Genomic DNA, 13,623 nt, shown 5'->3' on the forward strand with positions numbered 1-13,623 from the left:
CGGATCATCACATTCATCATGTTGAAGTGCAAGCGAATATCTTAGAATAGGAATAAGCTTGAATTGAATAGAAAAGCAATAGTACTTTGCATTAATTCATGAGGAACAGCAGAGCTCCACACCTTAATCTATGGCGTGTAGAAACTCTACCGTTGAAAATAGAAAAGTGATGAAGGTCCAGGCATGGCCGAATAGCCAGCCCCAAAACGTGATCAATAGATCAAAAGTGATACAAAGATAGTCTCAAAATTGATCTAATGATGAAAATACAATAGTAAAAATTCCTATTTATAATGAACTAGTGGCCTAGGGTTTACAGAAATAAGTAAATGATGCAGAAATCCACTTCCGGGGCCCACTTGGTGTGTGCTTGGGCTGAGCATTGAAGCTTTTTTGTGCATAGGCTGTTCTTTGAGTTAAACGCCAGCTTGGGTGCCAGTTTGGGCGTTTAACTCCAGTTTTTGTGCCAATTCTGGCATTTTACGCCAGAAAGTTTTAGGCTTTCTTTGAACGCCAGTTTGGGCCATCAAATCTCGGGCAAAGTATGGACTATTATATATTGCTGGAAAGCCCAAGATGTCTACTTTCCAACACAATTGAGAGCGCCCAATTGGGCTTTTGTAGCTCCAGAAAATCTACTTCGAGTGCAGGAGGGTCAGAATCCAACAGCATCTGCAGTCCTTTTTCAGCCTCTGAATCAGATTTTTGCTCAAGTCCCTCAATTTCAGCCAGAAAATACCTGAAATTACAGAAAAAAAACAAACTCATAGTAAAGTCCAGAAATGTGATTTTTGAATAAAAATAAAGAAAAATATAATAAAAAGTAACTAAATCTTACTAAAAACTATGTAAAAATAATGCCAAAAATGGTATAAATTATCCGCTCATCACACACATAGGTGCAGCCTTGTTCCGAACTGCTCAGGATATCCCGGTTCATGCAATGAAGGCTTCTATGGAGGAGGCCAAGTCGGAATTCGACAGGATCAAGGGGGTGAAGAATGAGCTGGACGCCAAAGTGATCAAGTTGGAGCTTGACTTGGAGAATGAGAGGGCTCGAGCTACTGCGGCTGTGGCTTCTCTAAATCTGGCTGAGGAGATAGTGCAAAAGCATAAGGAGAGCTATGTTTAGGCTTATGATGAGATGATAGAGCTCAGGGAAAGGTTGGAGTCTGCTCGGGCTGATTATGCCGAGCTCCAGGGCCATCTCATGGGTAGTGTGACTTCTGCTTATGAAAATTTGAAGGATCATGTCCGAGTCTTTGCTCCCGAGCTCGACCTGTCTCTCTTAAGTTTGGACAATATTGTGGAAAATGGGAAAATCCTTCCTGCCTCGGATGAAGATGATGATGATGTGGATCCACCTCCTGTGCCATCCACCAAGGCTTCTGTTGCCCCGTTTTTTCCTACTCCTGCAGCTGAGGTCAGCCACCCTGAGTCGAATCCCGATGTTCAAATCCTGAACTGGCCGGATGGGACTGTTGATGCTGTCCCTTTTGTGACTCGTCCTCTTTCGCCTCGAGATGCCGCCACTGGAGAATCTTTGAATCCTTTATAGTTTTTTTCTTCTGTATCTTAGTGGCCCGGTTTGTGGGTTTTTGAACTCTATTTTCTGTAGCTTTGTAGTTGTTTAATTGTGACTTTGTAGTTGCTTTTTCCTAAGCAACTTTATTTAGAAAAATAAATGCTTTTGAACTCTTGATGTCGACTTTCAGGTGGCCTTCTCAATGTTGATTATAGTAGCTTTGCTTCTTCATGATATGGTTGTTTGCAGCTTTTTGGCACTTCCAGGAATCTTTGGAGTGTTGGAGTCTTACTTTCTAGGAATCTTAGTTTTGAGATCGGCTTCAAGCTTTAGGAGCTTGTCCTCTAGCTCTCGGCGTCGCCTAGTTTCCCTTCGTAGGTCCCTCTCGGCTTCCCGTTGATGCTCGGCCTCTTTTTTCGAGCTGTTTGAGACGATCTTGTTGCTCACGTATAGCTTCCAAAATTTCTGTGTTTGGGGGTTGCTTATCTCCCCCGTTCTGAGGTGTGTATTTGGAGGTGGCATCCGTGTCTTTGTTTGGCGTTCTGTCCACCAAACCAAAGTTGTGATCGTTGTTGTGGTCGTCTGCCATGGTGATGGGATGACTTCCTGGTTTCCCGGCAACGGCGCCAATGTTCTGAGAGTTACCTGAAAATGTAGGTCGATCTCGGACGAGATGTTCTGTACTTGGTCGGAGCTGTTGTGTCCGACTTGATGATGGTGGCTGGAGCCGCCGTGTCCGACTTGTTGGACTTGTTGGTGATGCTAATCCTTCGTCACCGGAGGGTGGTGGTATTTGCAAGGGACTCCGATGCTTAAGTTAGCATGGGCTTTAAGTAGGTTTTTTAGTAGAATCAGAGTATGAGTTATACCTGGGTGCTCCAGTGTATTTATAATGGTGTGGAGTGACCTTTCTGGGGATAAGATAGTTTATCTTATCTTATCTTTGAGTGAAGTCATCTTATCTTTAAGGAAACGCCCTTATCTCTCTAGGCTTGGGCTGCCTTTGGATTTGGGTTGTGTTCCTCCGTTTGGGCCCTTTTTGGGCTTCTCCTTGGTGATTTGGCCGAACTCTTTAAGAAGAGGTCGGATAATTCTGACCTGAAGAGGTCGGTTGACTTGTCGTCTATCAGCCCGGGTCATACAGCTCGACCTAAGGCATGAACGGTTCTCAAACTTCCAAAATTCACAATCAAAACCAATTATCATACAACCAAAACAGTTCCAATGTACCTAATTTATGTTCATATATCTTCTAATTCATTCCACAACCTACCAATACACATTTTCGTGATTTTCATCCAAAAATTCCTACTTACACATCCCACTTCTCAATAATTAACAACTCAACATCAATTCACCATCCTCAATATTCATCAACATCAACAAGCATCATAATTCATTATCACTCCTCAAAACTATCATTATTCACTTAAATCTTAAAGATCAACAACAACATCAAAATTCAACCTCATAATTTATCATAATCATCAGTGCCAACATACATTATCAATTCAACAATTTCTAACAATCAATTCAATCCTATCCTAAAGTCCACTAGCCTAGGTGTCCAGAAATATTATATATTACATAGAAGAAATCGAAACCATACCTTAGCCGATTTTCAATATGCACAATACACCAATTTGAGTCCAAATCAAGCTTCCAATCACCAATAAATCACCAATTCACATCCAAAGCACCAAAAAAATGCCAACATTCGCAAGAACACAAACTAAAATCATACCAAATACCACAAATCAACCTAGAGTTACCAAATTCACAAATTCACAAAGGTAAAGAGTTTTTTTTACCTTTTTTGATGATGTTTGGAGAACAAACCACCAATAGCTCAACCTTATATACCACCTAATCAATCAAAAATACAAAATCTACTCAAAACTCAAATCTTAATTTTTAAATTTCTTAGGGATACAAAATGGAAAGAAAAATTCAAAACCTTACCAGAAAAAGTTTGTTAGAATTAACGAGCTCGGCGAGAGCTTTGTGTAGCCGCAAACGGCATGCGAATCGGAGGACCGTAGCTCGAGATATGATCAGATGAAGTTATATGTGAATAGTGTTTTTAAAACCCTTCCTCACTTCTCACTTCATCTGCATGCTCTCACTCTCTAAGGATTATGGTGGCCGAATGGGGTTCATTAATGTGATTTTATATGTTGGGCTTGGGCCCAATACGGGCCCGGTCCAATCCGTTAGCGTTTTTGGCCCGTTTGGCTCAACTTTGGGCCAAACCTTTAAAATTAGCGTCCGGTTTTTAACTTTAATTATTTTTCTAAGTTTTTCTATAGTTTTTACTGCTCTCATATAGTACCGGGTAGATTTAAGCTGGTACTGCCGACTAATTTACCGGTACACATTTTTACACGATTTTCTGTAGAAAATTATATTTTCCAACTCAGAAAAGTCTACTGAGTTCAAATATCACGTTTAAATTTTTAATTAATATTCTAAATTTTTGAACCTATTTTTAGGCAATTAAATTAATTAAGCGGTTAATTAATTACGGTTCTTATAGACCTTACTTCCAAGTCTACACCATCTGAATCTAAAATAAATAACCTATGAAGCACATCCTCCAAAAGATGGATATTGTAGGTCAAATGTTACAATGGAATATAGAATTATCCAAGTTCGACCTCAAGTATGAAGCTCGTACAGCCATCAAATCTTAATACCTGGTCGACTTCTTAGTTGAATACACAGGCAAACAACAAGGAAGCCCAATAGCTTGGCATTTTATTTGGATGGATCATCAAATAAAGCTGGTAGTGCAGCAGGAATCATTCTTGAAAATGAAGAAGGAGCTAGGGTAGAGCTTTCGTTAAAATTCAAGTTTTCAGCCTCCAATAATCAAGCCGAGTATGACATACTTGCTGGCTTAAGGCTAGCCAAAGAGGTCAGAGCATCAAAAGTCACGGTGTTTAGTGAATCCCAAGTAATAACCTCTCAGATAAATAGGAATTACCAAGCCAAAGATTCTAACATGAAGAGATACTTAAAATAAACACAAGAACAACTCAGACAATTCCAAGAAACAGAGGCCATGCATATAACTTGAAAACTCAATTACCGAGCTGATACCCTCTCCAAACTAGCTAGTACTAAGCCATAAACAGGAACATTTAAAGGACCCGACAAGTATCCAAACTAAACTAATATAAAATAAGGTGTTCAAAAGACCCACAGACCAGTCCATCAAATACAAAGGAGTTTTGAAATAAAACTAAGAAAAAGGTGGATCCTGTTCATCAGTAGTCATAGTCGCTACCCCCCTCAACCTGGATAGAAGAAGAAGGGTGACTGTTAGAAATCGAAAGGGAACAGTCCACAGGGGTTTCCTCAACTAGGGCACTGGAAGTCTTCAGATCCTCAGGAATGGACTCGACCTCAGGTAGAACAATCCTTCCATCAACCACAACCTTGTCAGGGTCAATAAGAGAGAGATCAATCTTGGAAACTACAACTCAGAATTGAGCCTTTAGACTCTCATTCATCGTATCCATTCCCTTAGCCACCAACTCCTCCAACCTAGCATATTCTTCCCTTAGCTTAGACAGCTCGTCCCTCATATCCAAACTCTCCACAAAGACACGGGTATAACTCTCCTCAGCTTTTTTCTGTAAACCTTTGGCCATAGCACTAGCCGCTTCAGATTGTTTCACCCTCTCACGGAGTTTTGAAAGGTTGAATGTAAGAGCCTCTTTTTCAACCTCCAATTCCAACTTGGTCTCCCGAAGAGAAGCGACCTCAACCCTAAGGTCGGTCAGTTCCCTCTAAATAGAGCCAAGCGGAGTTTTTTCTAATTGTTTTAAGAGGGATGAACACACCCCTGTAGTTCGGATACCACCTCAGGCGAGTACTTCTAAGTGTGTTTTGAGGGAGACATTGTCCATGCTTATAAAACTATGAGGAACAATATGCTCCTCACAAAAAGTAATGGCATCAAAATCCTGAACACTGCCAAACTTAGAAGATAGAGTTTTCGCTTATGAGAGCTCGGGTCAGAGAAGGGAGGCACAAGAGGAACATTTCGAGGCAAAGACTCTGTATTCAGATGAGGAGGAGAAGGACAAACCACTTTGGCCCATTAGGAAGAGGATGAATCCGACTTAGAAGGAGAAGAAGTTTTACCGGACTTACTGGACTCTTTCAGTTGAACGGCCTGAGCGACTGCGTCCTTCTTTACTTGTCAAATTCTCAACAAATCATCCGAGCCATTAGTTATCCTCTCTACAACATAAAACAAAGAGAGTCAGATTACATAACCCAAACACATATAAAATAAGTATTTACAAAAGAAATATCTAGCTACCTAGTTCGGTTCTAACATAGCTCAGTTTGCCTATCAAAAACTTCTTTGTGTCAAGGTTCGGAACTCGACCCTAACACTCCTAGAAAAAGGATACTATAAACTCCTCTACCTCATCCAAATCCTCAAGATTATATTTAATAATGGTGGAGGCCTCTTCCCAGTATAAACTAAAGGCGGGTTCGTCTTTGTCATTAAGTAAAAAAGGTTGGGTGCCCTCAATAGCCCGAACCTTGAAGTAATAGTTCTTGAAGTCATGAACAGATTCATCAAAGATAGAAAAAATTTTCGGCCTTGAATAGCTCAGAAAGAGAGCTAGTGTTATTTTTTTGAGCTAAAAGGCTTAGTGAGTTGAAACAAATAAAAGAAAATTTTTTAAGACAGAGGAAGGTCAAGTTCTCGACTTCTGAGTTGGTAAACTTTCATAAAACCCCATGAGTTTGAGTGGAGATGAGAGGATGCTACTTTACAGATACTGATGAGCAGATAATTTATACGCTTTTTGACATTGTTTTTAGGTAGTTTTTAGTATGTTTTAATTACTTTTTAGAATATTTTTATTAGTTTTTAAATAAAAATCACATTTCTGGACTTTACTATGAGTTTGTGTGTTTTTCTGTGATTTCAGGTAATTTCTGACTGAAATTGAGGGACTTGAGCAAAAATCTGATTCAGAGGCTGAAGAAGGACTGCAGATGCTGTTGGATTCTGACCTCTCTGCACTCGAAGTGGATTTTCTGGAGCTACAGAAACTCCATTGGCGTGCTCTTAATTCCGTTGAAAAGTAGACATCCATGGCTTTCCAGCAATATATAATAGTCCATACTTTGCACGAGTTTTGATGACGCAAACTGGCGTTAAAATGCCAACTCCCTGCCCTATTCTGGAGTTAAACGCCAGAAACAGGCTACAACCTGGCGTTTAACTCCAAAAAGAGTCTCTACACATGAAAGCTCAATGCTCAGCCCAAGCACACACCAAGTGGGCCCGGAAGTGGATTTCTACATCATTTACTTATCTTATGTAACCTTAGCTACTAGTTTAGTATAAAAACTACTTTTAGTGATTTATTTCACATATCTGGTTAGTCTTTGATGAATTTTATGTTCTGAGATCACGTTTAGGGGGCTAGCCATTCGGCCATGCCTGAACCTTCATCACTTATATATTTTCAATGGTAGAGTTTCTACACACCATAGATTAAGGTGTGGAGCTCTGCTATTCCTCATCAATTAATGCAAAGTACTATTGTTTTCTTATTCAATTCAAGCTTATTCCTATTCTAAGATATTCGCTTGCACTTCAACATGATGGACGTGATGATCCGTGACACTCATCACCATTTTCAACCTATGAGCGCGTGCCTAACAACCACTTCCGTTCTACCTTGGATTGAGCATTTATCTCTTAGCCTCCATTCCAAAAGATCAGAGTCTTCGTGGTATAAGCTAGAATTTGGCGGCCATTCTTGAGATCCGGAAAGTCTAAACCTTGTCTGTGGTATTCCGAGTAGGATCTGGGATGGGATGACTGTGACGAGCTTCAAACTCGCGAGTGTTGGGCGTGTGACAGACGCAAAAGGATCAATGGATCCTATTCCAATATGATCGAGAACTGACAAATGATTAGCCGTGCGGTGACAGCGCATTTGGACCATTTTCACTGAGAGGATGGGAAGTAGCCATTGACAACGGTGATGCCCAACATACAGCTTGCCATGGAAAGGAGTATGAATGATTGAAAGAAAGCAGTAGGAAAGTAGAGGTTCAGAAGGAACAAAAGCATCTCCATACACTTATCTGAAATTCTCACCAATGAATTGCAAAGAATTAGCTTACAATGGTTCGGGGGAAATACTTAGATTTTAGTCCAGAAAATGTAAGGTTGGCATTCAACTTGCCAATGATGCAAGAAAATGCACGCCCCTACACTAGAAGGGTCAACTTTGATCAAAGGTTGGACCAAGTCCTCATGGACATATGTGTGGAAGGAGCTCAATGGAAAGTTGACTCAAGAGGCAAGCCGGTTCAATTGAGAAGATCGGACCTTAAGCCTGTAGCTAGAGGATGGTTGGAGTTCATCCAACGCTCTATCATTCCTACTAGCAACCGATCCGAAGTAACTGTGGATTCGGCCATCATGATCCATAGTATCATGATTGGGGAGGAAGTGGAAGTTCATGAGATTATACCTCAAGAACTCTACAAGGTGGCTGACAAGTCCTCCACTTTGGCAAGGTTAGCCTTTCCTCACCTCATTTGCCACCTCTGCAATTCGGCTGGGATTGACATAGAGGGAGACATCCTCATTGATGAAGACAAGCCCATCATTAAGAAAAGGATGGAGCAAACAAGAGATCATGGACCTCAACAAGATCATGAGGAAATTCCTCACCATGAAATCCCTGAGATGCCTCAAGGGATGCACTTTCCTCCATAAAACTATTGGGAGCAAATCAACACCTCCCTAGGAGAATTAAGTTCCAATATGGGACAACTAAGGGTGGAGCACCAAGAGCACTCCATCATTCTCCATGAGATTAGAGAAGATCAAAGAGCTATGAGGGAGGAGCAACAAAGGCAAGGAAGAGACATTAAGGAGCTAAAGCATTCCATAAGATCTTCAAGAGAAAGAACTAGCCGCCATCACTAAGGTGGACCCGTTCTTTAATTTCCTTGTTCTTTATTTTTCTGTTTTTTGTTTACTATGCTTTATGTTTATTTATGTTTGTGTCTTTATTACATGATCATTAGTGTCTAAGTGTCTATGCCTTAAAGCTATAAATGTCCTATGAATCCATCACCTTTCTTAAATGAAAAATGTTTTTAATTGCAAAAGAATAAGAAGTACATGAATTTTGAATTTTAAAATAGTCTAATTATTTTGATGTGGTGGCAATACTTTTTGTTTTCTAAATGAATGCTTGAACAGTGCATATGTCTTTTGAATTTGTAGTTTATGAATGTTAAAATTGTTGGCTCTTGAAAGAATGATGAAAAAGAGAAATTTTATTGATAATCTGAAAAATCATAAAATTGATTCTTGAAATAAGAAAAAGCAGTGAATACAAAATCTTGCGAAAAAAAAAAAGAAGAGGCGAAAAAAAGGAAAAAAAAGAGAGAAAAAAGAGAAAGAAAAAGCAAGCAGAAAAACCAATAGCCCTTTAAACCAAAAGGCAAGGTAAAGTGAAAAGCTTGAGACTAAGCAGTTAAAGTCGTGGTCCAAAACAATAAAAGTGTGCTTAAGAGCTCTGGACACCTCTAATTGGGGACTCTAGCAAAGTTGAGTCACAATCTGAAAAGGTTCACCTAGTTATGTGTCTGTGGCATTTATGCATCCGGTGGTAATACTGGAAAATAAAATGCTTAGGGTCACGGCCAAGACTCATAAAGTAACTGTGTTCAAGAATCAACATACTGAACTAGGAGAATCAATAACACTATCTAAATTCTGAGTTTCTATAGAAGCCAATCATTCTGAACTTCAAAGGATGAAGTGAGATGCCAAAACTATTCAGAAGCAAAAAGCTAATAGCCCCGCTCATCTAATTAAGACTGATCTTCATAGATGTTTTTGGGATTCATTGTATATTCTCTTCTTTCTATCCTATTTGATTTTCAGTTGCTTGGGGACAAGCAACAATTTAAGTTTGGTTTTGTGATGAGCGGATAATTTATACGCTTTTTGACATTGTTTTTAGGTAGTTTTTAGTATGTTTTAATTATTTTTTAGTATATTTTTATTAGTTTTTAAATAAAAATCACATTTCTGGACTTTACTATGAGTTTGTGTATTTTTCTATGATTTTAGGTAATTTCTGACTGAAATTGAGGGACTTGAGCAAAAATCTGATTCAGAGGCTGAAGAAGGACTGCAGATGCTGTTGGATTCTGACCTCCCTGCACTCGAAGTGGATTTTCTGGAGCTACAGAAACCCAATTGGTGCACTCTCAATTGCGTTAGAAATTATACATCCAGGGCTTTCCAGCAATATATAATAGTCCAAACTTTGCACGAGTTTTGATGATGCAAACTGGCAATAAAACGCCAACTCCCTACCCTATTCTGGAGTTAAACGCCAGAAACAGGTTGCAAATCAGAGTTAAACGCCAGAAACAGGCTACAACCTGGCGTTTAACTCTGAAAAGAGTCTCTACACATGAAAGCTCAATGCTCAGCCCAAGCACACACCAAGTGGGCCCAGAAGTGGATTTCTACATCATTTACTTATCTTATGTAACCTTAGCTACTAGTTTAGTATAAAAACTACTTTTAGTGATTTATTTCACATCTCTGGTTAGTTTTTGACGAATTTTATGTTCTGAGATCACGTTTAGGGGGCTGGCCATTCGGCCATGCCTGAACTTTCATCACTTATGTATTTTCAACGGTAGAGTTTCTACACACCATAGATTAAGGTGTGGAGCTCTGATATTCCTCATGAATTAATGCAAAGTACTATTGTTTTCTTATTCAATTCAAGCTTATTCCTATTCTAAGATATTCGCTTGCACTTCAACAAGATGGACATGATGATCCGTGACACTCATCACCATTCTCAACCTATGAACGCGTGCCTGACAATCACTTCCGTTCTACCTTGGATTGAGCGTTTATCTCTTAGCCTCTATTCCAAAAGATCGGAGTCTTCGTGGTATAAGCTAGAATTATTGGCGGCCATTCTTGAGATCCGGAAAGTCTAAACCTTGTCTGTTGTATTCCGAGTAGGATCTGGGATGGGATGACTGTGATGAGCTTCAAACTCGCGAGTGTTGGGCGTGTGACAGACGCTAAAGGATCAATGGATCCTATTCCAACATGATCGAGAACCGACAGATGATTAGCTGTGCGGTGACAGCGCATTTGGACCATTTTCACTGAGAGGATGGGAAGTAGCCATTGACAACGGTGATGCCCAACATACAGCTTACCATGGAAAGGAGTATGAATGATTGAATGAAAGCAGTAGGAAAGCAGAGGTTCAGAAGGAACAAAAGCATCTCTATACGCTTATCTGAAATTCTCACCAATGAATTGCATAAGTATCTCTATCCTATTTTATATTTTATATCATAATTATCAAAATCCCATAACCATTTGAATCTGCCTGACTGAGATTTACAAGGTGACCATAGCTTGCTTCAAGCCGACAATCTCCATGGGATCGACCCTTACTCACGTAAGGTTTATTACTTGGACGACTCAGTGCACTTGCTGGTTAGTTGTATCGAAGTTGTGAAAAAGAATTTGAGATTATAAACGTGCGAACCAAATTTTTGGCGCCGTTGCTAGAGATCACAATTTCGTGCACCAGATACCAAGGATTTCAGTCTCAAAATCGGAAAAAAGAAGTGTAATCCCGAGCCTAGTAAACAGACAGTCATACATAAAAAGAAAATGACTTTTTGAGTTACTAAGTTGAGGAAAGCAAATCCTATCTTCTGGATTGAGGCCTACTAGTTCATACTTCCTCTTATCCTCTTAGGTCATGTAAAGCTTGTGCTGCCTACAAAATATTTCTACATATTCATTATCAACTACAGAAACAGTAGAAAGGACAGTACTATCTACCCAGTCTAAATTAGAAGGAACCTTAAAAGACATGCTGAGAATAACTGAGCAAGACATAAAGGGAAATACTTACAAAAGCAAAATAAAGCTAGGTCACCACAAGAAGAAACTCGGGCCAAGGAAAAACAACACCAAAATATTTAAAGAAGTCCGAATCTACAGAAAAACAGAAGTAAGTCCAAATTTTTCAAGCAAAACTAGAATGCAAAATGGCACCACTACTCAGAAAATGGCACCATTTGGGGACAAGACAAAACCCCGAAATTCAAGAATTCAATAAATTTATAGAAATTCAACAAACAAAGTCAAAAATTCTACAAATCTCTTTCTACCAAATTCTACAAACAATACTGAAGATTCATGATAGTCAGGGAAATAGGCAAGAATAAGAAAGGAAGGAACTTTAGTGAACAAGCAGTAAGAGCCTATATTTGTAGGAAATAGTCCTTCACAAAAACAATATAAAGCTTTACTAAAGAATATCAACCAAGCAAAAAAAAAAAGACAAAGAAAAAAATCAACCTTGTTGAAGAATAGGAGGGAGTAACTGTGACGGTAATGCTGAGCAATCCCCAAACATTTGTTCGAACCAAGATTAAACTTCAAGATAGGAAAATCTTGAAAGAAGATCAATAAAAATGGAAACACAGTGAAGGAGATGAAACTTGAGAGAGATGAAGTAAAAGCACAGAAGATGAAGCGAGAAAGAAGAAAGGGAAAACGATAATATTTATATATAGCCACTACAGGCAAAATGGTACATTTACCCCACATTTAATGGATGGCACAATTTTCAAGGTAACTGAAAAGACGTACGAATAATTACGAAAAGACATAACGTTCAAATTCAAAAAACACATTAAGTGCCCGAGCTAGTCCCGAGAAAGGCAGTATACCCAAGGTGATGAACTAAAAGCCACGAAAAATCAAGACCAACTTAGGAATGCTTGAGTCCGAACCAACAAAGGTCGGCCTTAAGTAGGGACACTGTTCATACCCTGGTCCGTTACTTAGCCAAGCCCAAAATGAATAAAGTCCAATCTACAGATGTTATCTAGATGATGAGGGATAATTTATACGCTTTTTGGCATTGTTTTTAGTATATTTTTAGTACATTTTAGTTAGTTTTTATTATGTTTTTATTAGTTTTTAAATAAAAAACACTTTTTTGGGCTTTACTATGAGTTTGTGTGTTTTTCTGTGATTTCAGGTATTTTCTGGCTGAAATTGAGGGACCTGAGCAAAAATCTGATTCAGAGGCTGAAAAAGGACTGCAGATGCTGTTGGATTCTGACCTCCCTGCACTCAAAGTAGATTTTCTGGAGCTACAGAAACCCAATTGGTGCGCTCTAAATTGCGTTGGAAAGTAGACATCCTGGGCTTTCCAGCAATATATAATAGTCTATACTTTGCTCGAGATTTGATAGCCCAAATAGGCGTTCCAAGTCAGCTCAAGAATTCTGGCGTTTAACTCCAGAACTGGCACAAAAGCTGGAGTTAAACGCCCAAACTGGCATAAAAGCTGGCGTTTAACTCCAAGAAATGTCTCTACACATGAAAGCTTCAATGCTCAGCCCAAGCACACACCAAGTGGGCCCCGGAAGTGGAATTTTACAATAAACACCCTAGCTTACTCATTTTCTGTAACCCTAGGTCACTAGTTTACTATAAATACTACTTTCAGTGATTCATATTGTACTTCATGACATTCTACAAGTTTCTCATTGTATTTTATACGGCATGAGTCTCTAAACCCCATTGTTGGGGGTGAGGAGCTCTGCTATTTTTCATGAATTAATGCAATTACTACTGTTTTCCATTCTATTACGCTTGCTTCCATTCTAAGATATTCATTCGCACTTCAACTTGATGAATATGATGATCCGTGACACTCATCATCATTCTCACCTATGAACGCGTGCCTGACAACCACCTCTGTTCTACCTTAGATTGAATGCATATCTCTTAGCCTCATGATTCAAATCAGAGTCTTCGTGGTATAAGCTAGAATCATTGGCGGTCATTCCTGAGATCCAAAACGTCTAAAACTTGTCTGTGGTATTCTGAGTAGGATCTGGAAAGGGATGACTGTGACGAGCTTCAAACTCACGAGTGTTGGGCGTAGTGACAGACGCAAAAGGATCAGTGGATCCTATTCCGACATGATCGAGAACCGACAGATGATTAGCCGTGCGGT

The sequence above is a fragment of the Arachis ipaensis genome, chromosome B01 (genome assembly GCF_000816755.2).
Source record: "Arachis ipaensis cultivar K30076 chromosome B01, Araip1.1, whole genome shotgun sequence".
In the NCBI taxonomy this organism is placed as follows: Eukaryota; Viridiplantae; Streptophyta; class Magnoliopsida; order Fabales; family Fabaceae; genus Arachis; species Arachis ipaensis.